This window comes from Chelonia mydas, chromosome 10, assembly GCF_015237465.2.
Source record: "Chelonia mydas isolate rCheMyd1 chromosome 10, rCheMyd1.pri.v2, whole genome shotgun sequence".
In the NCBI taxonomy this organism is placed as follows: Eukaryota; Metazoa; Chordata; order Testudines; family Cheloniidae; genus Chelonia; species Chelonia mydas.
The window spans coordinates 18,333,192-18,339,212 of record NC_051250.2 but is presented as its reverse complement, the minus strand read 5'-3'; the positions used below and the strand labels follow the sequence as shown (position 1 = coordinate 18,339,212).

Below are 6,021 nucleotides of genomic sequence, written 5' to 3'. Positions count from 1 at the left end.
ACATCTCACAGAGAATACAGCAAACTAAGGAAGTAGAGTAACAAAAGCTAAGACAACTCTCCAGCCTTGCACTGTGTTAAGTTCTTAATGGGAAATAAGGAAGGAAGGTTCTCCAGGGGCTGGACTACTGTAAATGCAGGTAATTGATCTAATGAGGGTATTCCTAGCAGGTAATCCCTCCTCAATGCTGCACAAAAAAGCAAACCTCCCCAACTTCACCACGCCTCTATTGCCCTGACCAATGGCAACCCTTCATAATCCGAAGTTTGATGATATATTGCAGCCTGTCCACCTTAATAGGGATATTATTGTTTAATCCATAAAATGAAGATAATGATACAGACCTTTGTAAACCTTTGAGATTCACAGCTTTGAGATCTACTGTTAGAAGTAGTAATAACAACGACAACAACTAGCTCTACACATGTAGTTAATGGCAGCTTTGCCCACATAGGGACTGCAGGACTGGTCGTTTAAATTGTAACAGATTGGACCAGATTCAGCCTAGGTGTTACTCACCAGGGATCCTTATGGACTAAATTGCACCTTTATAAGTACAGGGAGATGCAGATCTCCACCACCAGAGGAGTGCCAGGTAAACGGAGTAGAAATTTCTTTTACCAAAACTTTTCCAGTGAAAAATACAGGTTTGGGTTGATCGAAACATTTGGCCATTTCTTATTGAATTTGTCTAATTGTTTCAGACGAATAAACCAAAAAGATTCTGAAAATATTGAAACGTTTCACTGACATTTTCAATTCAAAACAATTTTTTCATTTCAAAGTTTCCTTCAATTTTATTTATTTATTAAAAAAAAAATCTACAAAAAAAAAAAAAGCCTGAAATTGAAACAAAGTGTTTCATTTGACCCAAAACCATTTTTTTATTTTTAGGAATTGCAAGCAAACCCCCCAGATTGTATATTTGCACAGATCTAGTACTAGGAAGGCACTGTGTGTCAGCAACGGGGACATACTCAGGGTACTAGGACAATAGTGACCCGCAAATTATGAGTTTTCAAATGGTACCTCACAAGTCATACCTTGTACAAAGATTAGTACAATAAGGGACACAGAGGTATATATATTCTGTCACAGGAACACCCATCCAAATTCCCCTTTTTCTATTGGGAGAGGGGTATGTTGTGTCAGCCCTTTACAGGTAATGTAGTTGGGGTGAGGGAGGAGGCATGTGGTGGGTGGGGGAGCATCCATATACACCGGCACAGCTGGGGTATAGGCCGATGACATGATCTGCCCCCAAATCCAATGCTTTAACAGAGCACAAAGACTTTGTCTTGAGTGCTACACTTGGCACCAATATCCACGTATTTACACCGAGGGCATTAACTGAAAGCAGCATATTGGCGTGGTAGCAATAAAGTGCTGAAAATGTTGAATGCAGCTGGCTGGGCCATGACAGCTATTTATTTACTGTAGTCATTCCCTAAATCTGCATTCCGTCTGCCATCTGCATAAATAATGAACAGAGCAGTAAATATGGCAGGATTACTAAACAATTTCACTCAGCTTCTCCTGACTCTGTGAAATTCTGCCGTGATTCATTTGCTTGGCTGGGCCCCACAGATAGATTTGAACTAGGGGCTTTATTTTTGTACCAGAACCTGGGGCTTCCAAAAAGGCCATTCCTATTCAGCTACTGCTTCAGAAAGAATTCTTCAGAATACATTCTCTTTCTCTCTCTCTCTCTCTTTTTTTAATTTAGTGGGGCGGGAGGAGGGCTTTTGAACTACGGTAGCTGAACCTGCTCAAGTCATAGGTCACTGACTGAGACAGAAATTTCAGATACTTATAGTAGGTTCTCTTTCCACTGAAAATCTATTTTGCCAATTTCTCTTCAATGAGGATGATACCAAAAGTCATTTGCAATTATCCTTTCACTGAGAATCGCATTCACTTACCTGCACCATATTAATATCACAAGGGCTGGGCACGACTGCCTTCTACTGGAGAGAGTCAGAACTGCTTAGATGTGTGCCAAAGGCCTTGTGATGATGAAAGTTAGAGCAGCACAGTTAAGTCAAAAAGAAAAAAAAAAAAACGCCAGTTTGGATCAGTGTTTTAGCAGAAAGGTGACCATAGCACATTTTGTCATCTTAAAAAAAATTGATGGACAATTCATAAATTTAACACGGATTTTGTATTTATTTATTATTATTATTCCATAGTATTTGGTAGTATGTAAAGACCAAATCTGAGAGCGAGATCCCATTGTGCTAAGCATTGCAAACACATAAGAAGAAACAGTCCCTGCCCCCAAAGAGTTTATAACCTAATTTGACAAGACAGCCAAGGAGTGAGAGAAAAGGAGTATCTCCACTTCATAAACAGGGAACTGGGACACTGAGTAATTAAGTGACTTGTCGAATGGCTGACAGCAGAGCCAGGAATCCACATCTCCTGAATGCCAGTCCAGCACCTTCCCCACAAGACCATCTTTCCACCTTCAACAGTGTATCACTGCAGATGTATTTGCTTTGCTGTTTCATTTTTTTACTAATACAGGCTCAAACCCAGGAGAAAATCCCTTTCCTCCCTCAAATTAATGCCATTCAAAAGCATTGTTAGGCCAGGTATTTCAATAGAGATCTATTTTATTGTACTGTACTGAACTGAGGGGGGAGGGGGAATCAGCAGAACTGCAGTTCTCTAATCTCGTCCTAAATGCATTCTAGCAAACACTTACACGCAACATTTATCACGTAGATGGCACAAGAGAGCTAGGTGAACTCTGTAAGCCTTTGCCATTGAAGTGTCCTGGAAGGTCACAGAGCAACACAATTTGCCTGTGAAATCATTCCAAGAGCTTTATTTCTACATTGACTTAAGACACTTTCAATAGTTTAAAAAAAAAAGTGTTCGCAAATAACATTCATGCAACATCAGAGAGGGGAATGGACAAGGTCAGAACAGGGCATTTTGGAAAAGAACTAAATGATCTCTAGGGGAGCTTTCCTGATCTCTAGGTGGAGGGCTCAAGATCCTGGCCTGGCTCATAACTGGCCCTTTACTCCAGAGAGCGCTATGCTGAAGAGCATCGCCGTCCCGCAGCCACTTACTGGGAGGAAAGCATGGTCCATTCAGTATCATGCTGCTGTTATTGCCCTCGTAGCAAGGGTCCATTCTAGTCGACCAGACATGGGTTTCCTAGCACGACACACCAGACCAGTAAGTGTTGTCAAAGGCTCTTGATGGTGAAGAAAGCAAGTTGATCCAATAGGAGGGGTCCAAATGCTCCCTAATACAGATCACATTGCCCTTTTCCCTGCCATGGTCTGAGCACTGCCACCACCAAGGTCACAGGGACTCTGTCGATTGGTGCCCCTTTAACTTAGGAAGGGCTGTGGTACAAGAGGGGCTGAGAGACACATTGGAGCGAGTTGCTGCCCAGAGGAACTGGAACCAGGAGGCTCATGACCACAGCAAGAACCAGGCCAAGCCTAGGATGAGATGCTACCAGACGCCACCCAGGGGGAATGCAATTCTGTGGCAGGAGGGAGCTGCTCGCGGAGGAGGAACCACTAGGCCAGGTATGCCCAAGAGCAGCAGCACTGGAACCCCACAGCAGGGGGCTGGAGGAGAGAGTACACAGTGACTTCCCAGCTAGACACAGGGAAAGGGGTTCCTATGGGGCAGCTCATGATACCAGGGAGGTGTGTGTCCGGGCTGCAGCAGCCCAGGAAGGAGCAGAGCTCTGTCAGTGCAGGGGTGCAGATGACTCCCAGAGACAAGCCAGCAGAGCTGGCTCCCATTCCTGGTGAGCCCCCCAAGCCGCATGTACCAAGAGGGCTGGGGATGAAGTCTTTAGGGGGCTCCTTGAGCTGGTGGCCTGATGCAGGGTGGGCAGGACAACAAGATTATTAGGGTTGTTCCTACTGAACTAGCAGCAATCAGTGTAGGGACAGAGGAAGGGGAGATCAAGCTGCAGGGTGGAGGGGGAGAAGAGCCCAGCAGCCCTATGGCTCCGATTCCCTCCTAGCCCATCTGCGAAGCAAGCGCTCCCAGTCTCATGACAGATCATTCTCTCTAACCGCCCCCCATCACCTCTGCTTCAGTTACCTCACTGGAATATGCCCAGGTTTCCCCACTCACCATCATAGTTGGTATGTGGTCACAGCCTCCTCTAAGTCAGTCAGATCCCCCTCCTCATGCAGTGGCTGCGTCCTTGGGCTCCCCTATCTGGGTCTGAGTGCGCCCCAGATCCCATGAAGTCTGTGGAGTTCTCAGGCAGGATGCAGAGGGTGGCGTCCAGCCTTTGCCTGGGGTGCAGCTGGCAGGCATCCTGCCCTCGGACTCCGGGTCCACATTCCCAATGTCATCCATCTGGTCGCAGGGCCAGAGGGGCTGGAGGACAGAATATTCCTGTGGAGCTGGGAGAAGTCTGGCTTGAGGGGCGGGTACTCCCATAGCTCGGGATCCAGGTACTCATTGTTGATGTAGTAGTCCGTGAGGATGAGCTCCTGGCCCAGGTTGGTGGCAGGGGGTGGGCACCACTGTCATCCACACCACATCGCTCTTGGGGAGATGGTTTGGGATTCGGCCTCAAAACCAAACGTGCCTCCCAGCTGTGCCAGGTCTCACCAGGACCGAGTCAAACACCTTGTCATACTTCTCACTCTCCACAGAGGTCATGTAGATGATCTTCCACTCCAGCTTATATAGCAGCACCTCCCTGCACTCAAACCGCACCTGGAAGCAGTACAAGTAGTCAAACTGGCCCAGGTTCTCCAGAACTGACACCACGGACACACAGGATACGTCACTGCCTCTAGGACCCAAACCTGCTACCCACTCCCCATGCCGGCTGTGAAATCAACTAAATATTCTTTACATATATTTCTTCATACAATGTGTTCTTTTTCATTTCAACTATTTTTGTTTAATTTACCAACATCCTACCAGCATTAACACTGATAGGACAGTTCCCTATTGCACCACATTTTATCAAATTAAATGTCAGTGCGTAATTTGAAATCCGGAATGCAGTACACTACATAGAAACAGCAAGGGGTAGGACTAAATAGACATACTGTTGAAAACAGCATTCAAATGAAGAGTGAAAAAACCCCATTCTATAAATATAAAGCCAATGCTACATCTGGACAAATGCCTCATCCAGCTTGAATTAATTGCTGTTTTTTGATTGCCTAAATTATAAAAAAGTTGTTTTTTCTACAATGATTTTTCCCCAGAATGACTAATTTTTCTGTCATGCCGTTAGCCATTTTCTCCAGCCCTTATGCCTTTTTTGGACCTATCACATTTATGTCATATAACGTGATTTCACACTCCCCCCAACTGGCTTAAGCATTAATGGATACTAGTCCTTTGGCACATTTCTCTCCATTCTCTGCTGCTGAAAGAAATGCTCCTCCATAGCAATAAGATCACATTCTCACATTAATGACCTGCAGCACAACACTGAATTTTCTTACTTTATCATCAACAAAATCAGCATATTCAGCATTCTACTTAGTTGCTTTTCCAGTCATGATTTTCTACAGCAAAATAACTGCATTCCCCTTTTACCTCAGGCTCCACCGTTTGTACCATATACATCATCCTGTCATCTCAGTTGGTTTTTTTACCCTGGGTTTTGAGCTGGCAATCTGAAAGGCATAGTTCAGGATGGTGTAAGATATCAGTACCTGCCATTACTCTAGAGTAATGCTGTTTGTTTTTGCCATCCAACTTTTTATGAGGGAGCATTTGGTATGCAACAATGCGCTGGCTGTCAAGGAGACGCTGACCTGGGACAAATCTCCAATCTGTACTTTGGTTTTCGAACCATAAACACAGCATGCTGGGAATGGAATCTAATATTGTCCTCCAAACAAGCATCTCTATTCTCACTGGCAGATGCAGTCTGATTCACCCGACTGCATTTGTTAATAATATGGAGGTACGGTGTACTTTATCAAAGAATGTGACTCATTGTTCTCATCCAGGAAAATCAAAAAAAATTAACCGCTGCTCAGAGACGTTGCATTTTACATATTC

The 6,021-nt window shown here is 44.7% G+C and overlaps 1 pseudogene; it reads right to left on the bottom strand.

The window, feature by feature from the left end:
• Positions 1 to 4,153: 4,153 nt before the first annotated feature.
• LOC114020512 lies at positions 4,154 to 5,676 on the bottom strand (annotated as a pseudogene).
• Between the last annotated feature and the right edge of the window lie 345 nt (positions 5,677 to 6,021).